The sequence below is a fragment of the Xylocopa sonorina genome, chromosome 5 (assembly GCF_050948175.1).
Source record: "Xylocopa sonorina isolate GNS202 chromosome 5, iyXylSono1_principal, whole genome shotgun sequence".
In the NCBI taxonomy this organism is placed as follows: domain Eukaryota; kingdom Metazoa; phylum Arthropoda; class Insecta; order Hymenoptera; family Apidae; genus Xylocopa; species Xylocopa sonorina.
Window position 1 is genome coordinate 847,493 of NC_135197.1, and position 18,358 is coordinate 865,850.

The window sequence follows — 18,358 nt, forward strand, 5'->3', positions numbered from 1 at the left end:
TATTCATTGCGAAGTGTTATGCATTCCTCGTCTACGCTTCAAATGAACGTAAATGCGACAATTCCTTGCAAGGAAATAGCGTTTGCAGATGCCTACGTATCGAAGCAATAGAGTTCAAATGCTTCTTAAAACGAGATATTGCATCTCATATCTATGTTTCATAATAAGATATAATATTCATTGCGAAGTGTTATGCATTCCTCGTCTACGCTTCAATTGAACGTAAATGCGACACTTCCTTGCAAGGAAATAGCGTTTGCAGATGCCTACGTATCGAAGCAATAGAGTTCAAATGCTTCTTAAAACGAGATATTGCATCTCATATCTATGTTTCATAATAAGATTTAATATTCATTGCGCAGTGTTATGCATTCCTCGTCTACGATTCAAATGAACGTAAATGCGACACTTCCTTGCAAGGAAATAGCGTTTGCAGATGTCTACGTATCGAAGCAATAGAGTTCAAATGCTTCTTAAAACGAGATATTGCATCTCATATCTATGTTTCATGATAAGATATAATATTGATTGCGAAGTGTTATGCATTCCTCGCCTACGATTCAAATGAATGTAAATGCGACACTTCCTTGCAAGGAAATATCGTTTGCAGATGTCTACGTATCGTAGCAATAGAGTTCTTATGATTCTTAAAACGCGATATCGCATCTCATTTCTATGTTTCATGGTAAGATATAATATGATTTGGGATGTGTTATGTATTCCTCGTCTACACTTCAAATGAATGTGAATGCGACACTTCCTTGCTAGGAAATAGCGTCTGAAGATGTCTAGGTATCTCGTAGCAATAGAGTTCTAATGCTTCTTAAAACGCGATATCGCATCTCATTTCTATGTTTCATGGTAAGATATAATATGATTTGCGAAGTGTTATGTATTCCTCGTCTACACTTCAAATGAATGTAAATGCGACACTTCCTTGCAAGGAAATAGCGTTTGCACATATCTACGTATCGAAGCAATAGAGTTCAAATGCTTCTTAAAACGAGATATTGCATCTCATATCTATGTTTCATGATAAGATATAATATTCATTGCGAAGTGTTATGCATTCCTCGTCTACGATTCAAATGAAAGTAAATGCGACACTTCCTTGCATGGAAATAGCGTCTGAAGATGTCTAGGTATCGTAGCAATAGAGTTCTAATGCTTCTTAAAACGCGATATCGCATCTCATTTCTATGTTTCATGGTAAGATATAATATTCATTGCGAAGTGTTATGCATTCCTCGTCTACGCTTCAAATGAACGTAAATGCGACACTTCCTTGCAAGGAAATAGCGTTTGCAGATGCCTACGTATCGAAGCAATAGAGTTCAAATGCTTCTTAAAACGAGATATTGCATCTCATATCTATGTTTCATAATAAGATTTAATATTCATTGCGAAGTGTTATGCATTCCTCGTCTACGATTCAAATGAATGTAAATGCGACACTTCCTTGCAAGGAAATAGCGTTTGCAGATGTCTACGTATCGTAGCAATAGAGTTCTTATGATTCTTAAAACGCGATATCGCATCTCATTTCTATGTTTCATGGTAAGATATAATATGATTTGCGAAGTGTTATGTATTCCTCGTCTACACTTCAAATGGATGTAAATGCGACACTTCCTTGCAAGGAAATAGCGTTTGCAGATATCTACGTATCGAAGCAATAGAGTTCAAATGCTTCTTAAAACGAGATATTGCATCTCATATCTATGTTTCATGATAAGATATAATATTCAACACGACGTGTTATGCATTCCTGGTCTACGATTCAAATGAATGTAAATGCGACACTTCCTTGCAAGGAAATAGCGTTTGCAGATGTCTACGTATCGACGCAATAGAGTTTAAATGCTTCTTAAAACGAGATATTGCATCTCATATCTATGTTTCATGATAAGATATAATATTCATTGCGCAGTGTTATGCATTCCTCGTCTACGATTCAAATGAACGTAAATGCGACACTTCCTTGCAAGGAAATAGCGTTTGCAGATGTCTACGTATCGAAGCAATAGAGTTCAAATGCTTCTTAAAACGAGATATTGCATCTCATATCTATGTTTCATGATAAGATATAATATTCATTGCGAAGTGTTATGCATTCCTCGCCTTCGATTCAAATGAATGTAAATGCGACACTTCCTTGCAAGGAAATAGCGTTTGCAGATGTCTACGTAACGTAGCTGTAGAGTTAAAATGCTTCTTAAAACGCTTCATATTGCATCTCATATCTATGTTTCATGATAAGATATAATATTCATTGCGAAGTGTTATGCATTCCTGGTCTACGATTCAAATGAATGTAAATGCGACACTTCCTTGCAAGGAAATAGCGTTTGCAGATGTCTACGTATCGTAGCAATAGAGTTCTTATGATTCTTAAACGCGATATCGCATCTCATTTCTATGTTTCATGGTAAGATATAATATGATTTGGGATGTGTTATGTATTCCTCGTCTACACTTCAAATGAATGTGAATGCGACGCTTCCTTGCTAGGAAATAGCGTCTGAAGATGTCTAAGTATCGTAGCAATAGAGTTCTAATGCTTCTTAAAACGCGATATCGCATCTCATTTCTATGTTTCATGGTAAGATATAATATGATTTGCGAAGTGTTATGTATTCCTCGTCTACACTTCAAAAGAATGTAAATGCGACACTTCCTTGCAAGGAAATAGCGTTTGCACATATCTACGTATCGAAGCAATAGAGTTCAAATGCTTCTTAAAACGAGATATTGCATCTCATATCTATGTTTCATGATAAGATATAATATTCATTGCGAAGTGTTATGCATTCCTCGTCTACGATTCAAATGAAAGTAAATGCGACACTTCCTTGCAAGGAAATAGAGTTTGCAGATGTCTACGTATCGTAGCAATAGAGTTCATATGATTCTTAAAGCGCGATATCGCATCTCATTTCTATGTTTCATGGTAAGATACAACATGATTTGCGAAGTGTTATGCATTCCTCGTCTACACTTCAAATGAATGTGAATGCGACACTTCCTCGCTAGGAAATGGCGTTTGCAGATGTCTACGTATCGTAGCAATAGTTTTCTAATGCTTCCTAAAACGCGATATCGCATCTCATTTCTGTGTTTCATGGTAAGATATAACACGATTTGCGAAGTGTTATGTATTCCTCGTCTACACTTCAAATGAATGTAAATGCGACACTTCCTCGCTAGGAAATAGCGTTTGCAGATGTCTACGTATCGTAGCAATAGATTTCTAATGCTTCTTAAAACGCGATATCGCATCTCATTTCTATGTTTCATGGTAAGATATAATATGATTTGCGAAGTGTCATGTATTCCTCGTCTACACTTCAAATGAATGTAAATGCGACATTTCCTTGCTAGGAAATAGCGTCTGCAGATGTCTAGGTATCGTAGCGATAGAGTTCTAATGCTACTTAAAACGCGATACCGCGTCTCATTTCTATGTTTCATGGTAAGATATATTATGATTTGCGAAGTGTAATGTATTCCTCGTCTACGATTCAAATTAATGTAAATGCGACACTTCCTTGCAAAGAAATAGCGTTTGCAGATGCCTACGTATCGAAGCAATTGAGTTCAAATGCTTCTTAAAACGAGATATTGCATCTCACATCTATGTTTCGTGATAAGATATAATATTCATTGCGAAGTGTTATGCATTCCTCGTCTACGATTCAAATGAATGTAAATGCGACACTTCCTTGCAAGGAAATAGCGTCTGCAGATGTCTAGGTATCGTAGCAATAGTGTTCTAATGCTTCTTAAAACGAGATATTGCATCTCATATCTATGTTTCATAATAAGATATAATATTCATTGCGAAGTGTTATGCATTCCTCGTCTACGATTCAAATGAATGTAAATGCGACACTTCCTTGCAAGGAAATAGCGTTTGCAGATGTCTACGTATCGTAGCAATAGAGTTCTTATGATTCTTAAAACGCGATATCGCATCTCATTTCTATGTTTCATGGTAAGATATAATATGATTTGCGAAGTGTTATGTATTCCTCGTCTACACTTCAAATGAATGTGAATGCGACCCTTCCTTGCATGGAAATAGCGTTTGCAGATGTCTACGTATCGTAGCAATAGAGTTCTTATGATTCTTAAAACGCGATATTGCATCTCATTTCTATGTTTCATGGTAAGGTATAATATGATTTGCGAAGTGTCATGTATTCCTCGTCTGCACTTCAAATGAATGTAAATGCGACACTTGCTTGCAAGGAAATTGCGTTTGCAGATGTCTCCGTATCGTAGCAATAGAGTTCTTATGATTCTTAAAACGCGATATCGCATCTCATTTCTATGTTTCATGGTAAGATATAATATGATATGCGAAGTGTCATGTATTCCTCGTCTACACTTCAAATGAATGTAAATGCGACACTTCCTTGCTAGGAAATAGCGTCTGAAGATGTCTAGGTATCGTAGCAATAGAGTTCTAATGCTTCTTAAAACGCGATATCGCATCTCATTTCTATGTTTCATGGTAAGATATAATATGATTTGCGAAGTGTTATGTATTCCTCGTCTACACTTCAAATGAATGTAAATGCGACACTTCCTTGCAAGGAAATAGCGTTTGCACATATCTACGTATCGAAGCAATAGAGTTCAAATGCTTCTTAAAACGAGATATTGCATCTCATATCTATGTTTCATGATAAGATATAATATTCATTGCAAAGTGTTATGCATTCCTCGCCTACGATTCAAATGAATGTAAATGCGACACTTCCTTGCAAGGAAATAGCGTTTGCAGATGTCTACGTAACGTAGCTGTAGAGTTAAAATGCTTCTTAAAACGCTTCATATTGCATCTCATATCTATGTTTCATGATAAGATATAATATTCATTGCGAAGTGTTATGCATTCCTGGTCTACGATTCAAATGAATGTAAATGCGACACTTCCTTGCAAGGAAATAGCGTTCGCAGATGTCTACGTATCGTAGCAATAGAGTTCTTATGATTCTTAAACGCGATATCGCATCTCATTTCTATGTTTCATGGTAAGATATAATATGATTTGGGATGTGTTATGTATTCCTCGTCTACACTTCAAATGAATGTGAATGCGACACTTCCTTGCTAGGAAATAGCGTCTGAAGATGTCTAGGTATCGTAGCAATAGAGTTCTAATGCTTCTTAAAACGCGATATCGCATCTCATTTCTATGTTTCATGGTAAGATATAATATGATTTGCGAAGTGTTATGTATTCCTCGTCTACACTTCAAATGAATGTAAATGCGACACTTCCTTGCAAGGAAATAGCGTTTGCACATATCTACGTATCGAAGCAATAGAGTTCAAATGCTTCTTAAAACGAGATATTGCATCTCATATCTATGTTTCATGATAAGATATAATATTCATTGCGAAGTGTTATGCATTCCTCGTCTACGATTCAAATGAAAGTAAATGCGACACTTCCTTGCAAGGAAATAGAGTTTGCAGATGTCTACGTATCGTAGCAATAGAGTTCATATGATTCTTAAAGCGCGATATCGCATCTCATTTCTATGTTTCATGGTAAGATATAACATGATTTGCGAAGTGTTATGTATTCCTCGTCTACACTTCAAATGAATGTGAATGCGACACTTCCTCGCTAGGAAATGGCGTTTGCAGATGTCTACGTATCGTAGCAATAGTTTTCTAATGCTTCCTAAAACGCGATATCGCATCTCATTTCTGTGTTTCATGGTAAGATATAACACGATTTGCGAAGTGTTATGTATTCCTCGCCTACACTTCAAATGAATGTAAATGCGACACTTCCTCGCTAGGAAATAGCGTTTGCAGATGTCTACGTATCGTAGCAATAGATTTCTAACGCTTCTTAAAACGCGATATCGCATCTCATTTCTATGTTTCATGGTAAGATATAATATGATTTGCGAAGTGTCATGTATTCCTCGTCTACACTTCAAATGAATGTAAATGCGACACTTCCTTGCTAGGAAATAGCGTCTGAAGATGTCTAAGTATCGTAGCAATAGAGTTCTAATGCTTCTTAAAACGCGATATCGCATCTCATTTCTATGTTTCATGGTAAGATATAATATTCATTGCGAAGTGTTATGCATTTCTCGTCTACGCTTCAAATGAACGTAAATGCGACACTTCCTTGCAAGGAAATAGCGTTTGCAGATGCCTACGTATCGAAGCAATAGAGTTCAAATGCTTCTTAAAACGAGATATTGCATCTCATATCTATGTTTCATAATAAGATATAATATTGATTGCGAAGTGTTATGCATTCCTCGTCTACGATTCAAATGAATGTAAATGCGACACTTCCTTGCAAGGAAATAGCGTTTGCAGATGTCTACGTATCGTAGCAATAGAGTTCATATGATTCTTAAAACGCGATATCGCATCTCATTTCTATGTTTCATGGTAAGATATAACATGATTTGCGAAGTGTTATGTATTCCTCGTCTACACTTCAAATGAATGTGAATGCGACACTTCCTCGCTAGGAAATGGCGTGTGCAGATGTCTACGTATCGTAGCAATAGTTTTCTAATGCTTCCTAAAACGCGATATCGCATCTCATTTCTGTGTTTCATGGTAAGATATAACACGATTTGCGAAGTGTTATGTATTCCTCGTCTACACTTCAAATGAATGTAAATGCGACACTTCCTTGCTAGGAAATAGCGTTTGCAGATGTCTACGTATCGTAGCAATAGATTTCTAATGCTTCTTAAAACGCGATATCGCATCTCATTTCTATGTTTCATGGTAAGATATAATATTCATTGCGAAGTGTTATGCATTCCTCGTCTACGCTTCAAATGAACGTAAATGCGACACTTCCTTGCAAGGAAATAGCGTTTGCAGATGCCTACGTATCGAAGCAATAGAGTTCAAATGCTTCTTAAAACGAGATATTGCATCTCATATCTATGTTTCATAATAAGATATAATATTCATTGCGAAGTGTTATGCATTCCTCGTCTACGATTCAAATGAATGTAAATGCGACACTTCCTTGCAAGGAAATAGCGTTTGCAGATGTCTACGTATCGTAGCAATAGAGTTCTTATGATTCTTAAAACGCGATATCGCATCTCATTTCTATGTTTCATGGTAAGATATAATATGATTTGCGAAGTGTTATGTATTCCTCGTCTACACTTCAAATGAATGTGAATGCGACACTTCCTTGCATGGAAATAGCGTTTGCAGATGTCTACGTATCGTAGCAATAGAGTTCTTATGATTCTTAAAACGCGATATTGCATCTCATTTCTATGTTTCATGGTAAGGTATAATATGATTTGCGAAGTGTCATGTATTCCTCGTCTGCACTTCAAATGAATGTAAATGCGACACTTGCTTGCAAGGAAATTGCGTTTGCAGATGTCTCCGTATCGTAGCAATAGAGTTCTTATGATTCTTAAAAAGCGATATTGCATCTCATTTCTATGTTTCATGGTAAGGTATAATATGATTTGCGAAGTGTCATGTATTCCTCGTCTGCACTTCAAATGAATGTAAATGCGACACTTGCTTGCAAGGAAATAGCGTTTGCAGATGTCTCCGTATCGTAGCAATAGAGCTCTTATGATTCTTAAAACGCGATATCGAATCTCATTTCTATGTTTCATGGTAAGATATAATATGATATGCGAAGTGTCATGTATTCCTCGTCTACACTTCAAATGAATGTAAATGCGACACTTCCTTGCTAGGAAATAGCGTCTGAAGATGTCTAGGTATCGTAGCAATAGAGTTCTAATGCTTCTTAAAACGCGATATCGCATCTCATTTCTATGTTTCATGGTAAGATATAATATGATTTGCGAAGTGTTATGTATTCCTCGTCTACACTTCAAATGAATGTAAATGCGACACTTCCTTGCAAGGAAATAGCGTTTGCACATATCTACGTATCGAAGCAATAGAGTTCAAATGCTTCTTAAAACGAGATATTGCATTTCATATCTATGTTTCATGATAAGATATAATATTCATTACGAAGTGTTATGCATTCCTGGTCTACGATTCAAATGAATGTAAATGCGACACTTCCTTGCAAGGAAATAGCGTTTGCAGATGTCTACGTATCGAAGCAATAGAGTTCAAATGCTTCTTAAAACGAGATATTGCATCTCATATCTATGTTTCATGATAAGATATAATATTCATTGCGAAGTGTTATGCATTCCTCGTCTACGATTCAAATGAAAGTAAATGCGACACTTCCTTGCAAGGAAATAGAGTTTGCAGATGTCTACGTATCGTAGCAATAGAGTTCATATGATTCTTAAAACGCGATATCGCATCTCATTTCTATGTTTCATGGTAAGATATAACATGATTTGCGAAGTGTTATGTATTCCTCGTCTACACTTCAAATGAATGTGAATGCGACACTTCCTCGCTAGGAAATGGCGTGTGCAGATGTCTACGTATCGTAGCAATAGTTTTCTAATGCTTCCTAAAACGCGATATCGCATCTCATTTCTGTGTTTCATGGTAAGATATAACACGATTTGCGAAGTGTTATGTATTCCTCGTCTACACTTCAAATGAATGTAAATGCGACACTTCCTCGCTAGGAAATAGCGTTTGCAGATGTCTACGTATCGTAACAATAGATTTCTAATGCTTCTTAAAACGCGATATCGCATCTCATTTCTATGTTTCATGGTAAGATATAATATGATTTGCGAAGTGTCATGTATTCCTCGTCTACACTTCAAATGAATGTAAATGCGACATTTCCTTGCTAGGAAATAGCGTCTGCAGATGTCTAGGTATCGTAGCGATAGAGTTCTAATGCTACTTAAAACGCGATACCGCGTCTCATTTCTATGTTTCATGGTAAGATATATTATGATTTGCGAAGTGTAATGTATTCCTCGTCTACGATTCAAATTAATGTAAATGCGACACTTCCTTGCAAAGAAATAGCGTTTGCAGATGCCTACGTATCGAAGCAATTGAGTTCAAATGCTTCTTAAAACGAGATATTGCATCTCATATCTATGTTTCATGATAAGATATAATATTCATTGCGAAGTGTTATGCATTCCTCGTCTACGATTCAAATGAATGTAAATGCGACACTTCCTTGCAAGGAAATAGCGTCTGCAGATGTCTAGGTATCGTAGCAATAGTGTTCTAATGCTTCTTAAAACGAGATATTGCATCTCATATCTATGTTTCATGGTAAGATATAACATGATTTGCGAAGTGTTATGTATTCCTCGTCTACACTTCAAATGAATGTGAATGCGACACTTCCTCGCTAGGAAATGGCGTTTGCAGATGTCTACGTATCGTAGCAATAGTTTTCTAATGCTTCCTAAAACGCGATATCGCATCTCATTTCTGTGTTTCATGGTAAGATATAACACGATTTGCGAAGTGTTATGTATTCCTCGTCTACACTTCAAATGAATGTAAATGCGACACTTCCTTGCTAGGAAATAGCGTTTGCAGATGTCTACGTATCGTAGCAATAGATTTCTAATGCTTCTTAAAACGCGATATCGCATCTCATTTCTATGTTTCATGGTAAGATATAATATTCATTGCAAAGTGTTATGCATTCCTCGTCTACGCTTCAAATGAACGTAAATGCGACACTTCCTTGCAAGGAAATAGCGTTTGCAGATGCCTACGTATCGAAGCAATAGAGTTCAAATGCTTCTTAAAACGAGATATTGCATCTCATATCTATGTTTCATAATAAGATATAATATTCATTGCGAAGTGTTATGCATTCCTCGTCTACGATTCAAATGAATGTAAATGCGACACTTCCTTGCAAGGAAATAGCGTTTGCAGATGTCTACGTATCGTAGCAATAGAGTTCTTATGATTCTTAAAACGCGATATCGCATCTCATTTCTATGTTTCATGGTAAGATATAATATGATTTGCGAAGTGTTATGTATTCCTCGTCTACACTTCAAATGAATGTGAATGCGACACTTCCTTGCATGGAAATAGCGTTTGCAGATGTCTACGTATCGTAGCAATAGAGTTCTTATGATTCTTAAAACGCGATATTGCATCTCATTTCTATGTTTCATGGTAAGGTATAATATGATTTGCGAAGTGTCATGTATTCCTCGTCTGCACTTCAAATGAATGTAAATGCGACACTTGCTTGCAAGGAAATTGCGTTTGCAGATGTCTCCGTATCGTAGCAATAGAGTTCTTATGATTCTTAAAAAGCGATATTGCATCTCATTTCTATGTTTCATGGTAAGGTATAATATGATTTGCGAAGTGTCATGTATTCCTCGTCTGCACTTCAAATGAATGTAAATGCGACACTTGCTTGTAAGGAAATAGCGTTTGCAGATGTCTCCGTATCGTAGCAATAGAGCTCTTATGATTCTTAAAACGCGATATCGAATCTCATTTCTATGTTTCATGGTAAGATATAATATGATATGCGAAGTGTCATGTATTCCTCGTCTACACTTCAAATGAATGTAAATGCGACACTTCCTTGCTAGGAAATAGCGTCTGAAGATGTCTAGGTATCGTAGCAATAGAGTTCTAATGCTTCGTAAAAACGCGATATCGCATCTCATTTCTATGTTTCATGGTAAGATATAATATGATTTGCGAAGTGTTATGTATTCCTCGTCTACACTTCAAATGAATGTAAATGCGACACTTCCTTGCAAGGAAATAGCGTTTGCACATATCTACGTATCGAAGCAATAGAGTTCAAATGCTTCTTAAAACGAGATATTGCATTTCATATCTATGTTTCATGATAAGATATAATATTCATTACGAAGTGTTATGCATTCCTGGTCTACGATTCAAATGAATGTAAATGCGACACTTCCTTGCAAGGAAATAGCGTTTGCAGATGTCTACGTATCGAAGCAATAGAGTTCAAATGCTTCTTAAAACGAGATATTGCATCTCATATCTATGTTTCATAATAAGATATAATATTCATTGCGAAGTGTTATGCATTCCTCGTCTACGATTCAAATGAATGTAAATGCGAAACTTCCTTGCAAGGAAATAGCGTTTGCAGATGTCTACGTATCGTAGCAATAGAGTTCTTATGATTCTTAAAACGCGATATCGCATCTCATTTCTATGTTTCATGGTAAGATATAACATGATTTGCGAAGTGTTATGTATTCCTCGTCTACACTTCAAATGAATGTGAATGCAACACTTCCTCGCTAGGAAATGGCGTTTGCAGATGTCTACGTATCGTAGCAATAGAGTTCTTATGATTCTTAAAACGCGATATCGCATCTCATTTCTATGTTTCATGGTAAGATATAATATGATTTGCGAAGTGTTATGTATTCCTCGTCTACACTTCAAATGAATGTGAATGCGACACTTCCTTGCATGGAAATAGCGTTTGCAGATGTCTACGTATCGTAGCAATAGAGTTCTTATGATTCTTAAAACGCGATATTGCATCTCATTTCTATGTTTCATGGTAAGGTATAATATGATTTGCGAAGTGTCATGTATTCCTCGTCTGCACTTCAAATGAATGTAAATGCGACACTTGCTTGCAAGGAAATTGCGTTTGCAGATGTCTCCGTATCGTAGCAATAGAGTTCTTATGATTCTTAAAAAGCGATATTGCATCTCATTTCTATGTTTCATGGTAAGGTATAATATGATTTGCGAAGTGTCATGTATTCCTCGTCTGCACTTCAAATGAATGTAAATGCGACACTTGCTTGCAAGGAAATAGCGTTTGCAGATGTCTCCGTATCGTAGCAATAGAGCTCTTATGATTCTTAAAACGCGATATCGAATCTCATTTCTATGTTTCATGGTAAGGTATAATATGATTTGCGAAGTGTCATGTATTCCTCGTCTGCACTTCAAATGAATGTAAATGCGACACTTGCTTGCAAGGAAATTGCGTTTGCAGATGTCTCCGTATCGTAGCAATAGAGTTCTTATGATTCTTAAAAAGCGATATTGCATCTCATTTCTATGTTTCATGGTAAGGTATAATATGATTTGCGAAGTGTCATGTATTCCTCGTCTGCACTTCAAATGAATGTAAATGCGACACTTCCTTGCAAGGAAATAGCGTTTGCAGATGTCTACGTATCGTAGCAATAGAGTTCTTATGATTCTTAAAACGCGATATTGCATCTCATTTCTATGTTTCATGGTAAGGTATAATATGATTTGCGAAGTGTCATGTATTCCTCGTCTGCACTTCAAATGAATGTAAATGCGACACTTGCTTGCAAGGAAATTGCGTTTGCAGATGTCTCCGTATCGTAGCAATAGAGTTCTTATGATTCTTAAAAAGCGATATTGCATCTCATTTCTATGTTTCATGGTAAGGTATAATATGATTTGCGAAGTGTCATGTATTCCTCGTCTGCACTTCAAATGAATGTAAATGCGACACTTGCTTGCAAGGAAATAGCGTTTGCAGATGTCTCCGTATCGTAGCAATAGAGCTCTTATGATTCTTAAAACGCGATATCGAATCTCATTTCTATGTTTCATGGTAAGGTATAATATGATTTGCGAAGTGTCATGTATTCCTCGTCTGCACTTCAAATGAATGTAAATGCGACACTTGCTTGCAAGGAAATTGCGTTTGCAGATGTCTCCGTATCGTAGCAATAGAGTTCTTATGATTCTTAAAAAGCGATATTGCATCTCATTTCTATGTTTCATGGTAAGGTATAATATGATTTGCGAAGTGTCATGTATTCCTCGTCTGCACTTCAAATGAATGTAAATGCGACACTTGCTTGCAAGGAAATAGCGTTTGCAGATGTCTCCGTATCGTAGCAATAGAGCTCTTATGATTCTTAAAACGCGATATCGAATCTCATTTCTATGTTTCATGGTAAGATATAATATGATATGCGAAGTGTCATGTATTCCTCGTCTACACTTCAAATGAATGTAAATGCGACACTTCCTTGCTAGGAAATAGCGTCTGAAGATGTCTAGGTATCGTAGCAATAGAGTTCTAATGCTTCTTAAAACGCGATATCGCATCTCATTTCTATGTTTCATGGTAAGATATAATATGATTTGCGAAGTGTTATGTATTCCTCGTCTACACTTCAAATGAATGTAAATGCGACACTTCCTTGCAAGGAAATAGCGTTTGCACATATCTACGTATCGAAGCAATAGAGTTCAAATGCTTCTTAAAACGAGATATTGCATTTCATATCTATGTTTCATGATAAGATATAATATTCATTACGAAGTGTTATGCATTCCTGGTCTACGATTCAAATGAATGTAAATGCGACACTTCCTTGCAAGGAAATAGCGTTTGCAGATGTCTACGTATCGAAGCAATAGAGTTCAAATGCTTCTTAAAACGAGATATTGCATCTCATATCTATGTTTCATGATAAGATATAATATTCATTGCGAAGTGTTATGCATTCCTCGTCTACGATTCAAATGAAAGTAAATGCGACACTTCCTTGCAAGGAAATAGAGTTTGCAGATGTCTACGTATCGTAGCAATAGAGTTCATATGATTCTTAAAACGCGATATCGCATCTCATTTCTATGTTTCATGGTAAGATATAACATGATTTGCGAAGTGTTATGTATTCCTCGTCTACACTTCAAATGAATGTGAATGCGACACTTCCTCGCTAGGAAATGGCGTGTGCAGATGTCTACGTATCGTAGCAATAGTTTTCTAATGCTTCCTAAAACGCGATATCGCATCTCATTTCTGTGTTTCATGGTAAGATATAACACGATTTGCGAAGTGTTATGTATTCCTCGTCTACACTTCAAATGAATGTAAATGCGACACTTCCTCGCTAGGAAATAGCGTTTGCAGATGTCTACGTATCGTAACAATAGATTTCTAATGCTTCTTAAAACGCGATATCGCATCTCATTTCTATGTTTCATGGTAAGATATAATATGATTTGCGAAGTGTCATGTATTCCTCGTCTACACTTCAAATGAATGTAAATGCGACATTTCCTTGCTAGGAAATAGCGTCTGCAGATGTCTAGGTATCGTAGCGATAGAGTTCTAATGCTACTTAAAACGCGATACCGCGTCTCATTTCTATGTTTCATGGTAAGATATATTATGATTTGCGAAGTGTAATGTATTCCTCGTCTACGATTCAAATTAATGTAAATGCGACACTTCCTTGCAAAGAAATAGCGTTTGCAGATGCCTACGTATCGAAGCAATTGAGTTCAAATGCTTCTTAAAACGAGATATTGCATCTCATATCTATGTTTCATGATAAGATATAATATTCATTGCGAAGTGTTATGCATTCCTCGTCTACGATTCAAATGAATGTAAATGCGACACTTCCTTGCAAGGAAATAGCGTCTGCAGATGTCTAGGTATCGTAGCAATAGTGTTCTAATGCTTCTTAAAACGAGATATTGCATCTCATATCTATGTTTCATGGTAAGATATAACATGATTTGCGAAGTGTTATGTATTCCTCGTCTACACTTCAAATGAATGTGAATGCGACACTTCCTCGCTAGGAAATGGCGTTTGCAGATGTCTACGTATCGTAGCAATAGTTTTCTAATGCTTCCTAAAACGCGATATCGCATCTCATTTCTGTGTTTCATGGTAAGATATAACACGATTTGCGAAGTGTTATGTATTCCTCGTCTACACTTCAAATGAATGTAAATGCGACACTTCCTTGCTAGGAAATAGCGTTTGCAGATGTCTACGTATCGTAGCAATAGATTTCTAATGCTTCTTAAAACGCGATATCGCATCTCATTTCTATGTTTCATGGTAAGATATAATATTCATTGCAAAGTGTTATGCATTCCTCGTCTACGCTTCAAATGAACGTAAATGCGACACTTCCTTGCAAGGAAATAGCGTTTGCAGATGCCTACGTATCGAAGCAATAGAGTTCAAATGCTTCTTAAAACGAGATATTGCATCTCATATCTATGTTTCATAATAAGATATAATATTCATTGCGAAGTGTTATGCATTCCTCGTCTACGATTCAAATGAATGTAAATGCGACACTTCCTTGCAAGGAAATAGCGTTTGCAGATGTCTACGTATCGTAGCAATAGAGTTCTTATGATTCTTAAAACGCGATATCGCATCTCATTTCTATGTTTCATGGTAAGATATAATATGATTTGCGAAGTGTTATGTATTCCTCGTCTACACTTCAAATGAATGTGAATGCGACACTTCCTTGCATGGAAATAGCGTTTGCAGATGTCTACGTATCGTAGCAATAGAGTTCTTATGATTCTTAAAACGCGATATTGCATCTCATTTCTATGTTTCATGGTAAGGTATAATATGATTTGCGAAGTGTCATGTATTCCTCGTCTGCACTTCAAATGAATGTAAATGCGACACTTGCTTGCAAGGAAATTGCGTTTGCAGATGTCTCCGTATCGTAGCAATAGAGTTCTTATGATTCTTAAAAAGCGATATTGCATCTCATTTCTATGTTTCATGGTAAGGTATAATATGATTTGCGAAGTGTCATGTATTCCTCGTCTGCACTTCAAATGAATGTAAATGCGACACTTGCTTGCAAGGAAATAGCGTTTGCAGATGTCTCCGTATCGTAGCAATAGAGCTCTTATGATTCTTAAAACGCGATATCGAATCTCATTTCTATGTTTCATGGTAAGATATAATATGATATGCGAAGTGTCATGTATTCCTCGTCTACACTTCAAATGAATGTAAATGCGACACTTCCTTGCTAGGAAATAGCGTCTGAAGATGTCTAGGTATCGTAGCAATAGAGTTCTAATGCTTCGTAAAAACGCGATATCGCATCTCATTTCTATGTTTCATGGTAAGATATAATATGATTTGCGAAGTGTTATGTATTCCTCGTCTACACTTCAAATGAATGTAAATGCGACACTTCCTTGCAAGGAAATAGCGTTTGCACATATCTACGTATCGAAGCAATAGAGTTCAAATGCTTCTTAAAACGAGATATTGCATTTCATATCTATGTTTCATGATAAGATATAATATTCATTACGAAGTGTTATGCATTCCTGGTCTACGATTCAAATGAATGTAAATGCGACACTTCCTTGCAAGGAAATAGCGTTTGCAGATGTCTACGTATCGAAGCAATAGAGTTCAAATGCTTCTTAAAACGAGATATTGCATCTCATATCTATGTTTCATAATAAGATATAATATTCATTGCGAAGTGTTATGCATTCCTCGTCTACGATTCAAATGAATGTAAATGCGAAACTTCCTTGCAAGGAAATAGCGTTTGCAGATGTCTACGTATCGTAGCAATAGAGTTCTTATGATTCTTAAAACGCGATATCGCATCTCATTTCTATGTTTCATGGTAAGATATAACATGATTTGCGAAGTGTTATGTATTCCTCGTCTACACTTCAAATGAATGTGAATGCGACACTTCCTCGCTAGGAAATGGCGTTTGCAGATGTCTACGTATCGTAGCAATAGAGTTCTTATGATTCTTAAAACGCGATATCGCATCTCATTTCTATGTTTCATGGTAAGATATAATATGATTTGCGAAGTGTTATGTATTCCTCGTCTACACTTCAAATGAATGTGAATGCGACACTTCCTTGCATGGAAATAGCGTTTGCAGATGTCTACGTATCGTAGCAATAGAGTTCTTATGATTCTTAAAGCGCGATATTGCATCTCATTTCTATGTTTCATGGTAAGGTATAATATGATTTGCGAAGTGTCATGTATTCCTCGTCTGCACTTCAAATGAATGTAAATGCGACACTTGCTTGCAAGGAAATTGCGTTTGCAGATGTCTCCGTATCGTAGCAATAGAGTTCTTATGATTCTTAAAAAGCGATATTGCATCTCATTTCTATGTTTCATGGTAAGGTATAATATGATTTGCGAAGTGTCATGTATTCCTCGTCTGCACTTCAAATGAATGTAAATGCGACACTTGCTTGCAAGGAAATAGCGTTTGCAGATGTCTCCGTATCGTAGCAATAGAGCTCTTATGATTCTTAAAACGCGATATCGAATCTCATTTCTATGTTTCATGGTAAGGTATAATATGATTTGCGAAGTGTCATGTATTCCTCGTCTGCACTTCAAATGAATGTAAATGCGACACTTGCTTGCAAGGAAATTGCGTTTGCAGATGTCTCCGTATCGTAGCAATAGAGTTCTTATGATTCTTAAAAAGCGATATTGCATCTCATTTCTATGTTTCATGGTAAGGTATAATATGATTTGCGAAGTGTCATGTATTCCTCGTCTGCACTTCAAATGAATGTAAATGCGACACTTCCTTGCAAGGAAATAGCGTTTGCAGATGTCTACGTATCGTAGCAATAGAGTTCTTATGATTCTTAAAACGCGATATTGCATCTCATTTCTATGTTTCATGGTAAGGTATAATATGATTTGCGAAGTGTCATGTATTCCTCGTCTGCACTTCAAATGAATGTAAATGCGACACTTGCTTGCAAGGAAATTGCGTTTGCAGATGTCTCCGTATCGTAGCAATAGAGTTCTTATGATTCTTAAAAAGCGATATTGCATCTCATTTCTATGTTTCATGGTAAGGTATAATATGATTTGCGAAGTGTCATGTATTCCTCGTCTGCACTTCAAATGAATGTAAATGCGACACTTGCTTGCAAGGAAATAGCGTTTGCAGATGTCTCCGTATCGTAGCAATAGAGCTCTTATGATTCTTAAAACGCGATATCGAATCTCATTTCTATGTTTCATGGTAAGGTATAATATGATTTGCGAAGTGTCATGTATTCCTCGTCTGCACTTCAAATGAATGTAAATGCGACACTTGCTTGCAAGGAAATTGCGTTTGCAGATGTCTCCGTATCGTAGCAATAGAGTTCTTATGATTCTTAAAAAGCGATATTGCATCTCATTTCTATGTTTCATGGTAAGGTATAATATGATTTGCGAAGTGTCATGTATTCCTCGTCTGCACTTCAAATGAATGTAAATGCGACACTTCCTTGCAAGGAAATAGCGTTTGCAGATGTCTACGTATCGTAGCAATAGAGTTCTTATGATTCTTAAAACGCGATATCGCATCTCATTTCTATGTTTCATGGTAAGATATAATATGATATGCGAAGTGTCATGTATTCCTCGTCTACACTTCAAATGAATGTAAATGCGACACTTCCTTGCTAGGAAATAGCGTCTGAAGATGTCTAGGTATCGTAGCAGTAGAGTTCTAATGCTTCTTAAAACGCGATATCGCATCTCATTTCTATGTTTCATGGTAAGATATGATATGATTTGCGAAGTGTTATGTATTCCTCGTCTACACTTCAAATGAGTGTAAATGCGACACTTCCTTGCAAGGAAATAGCGT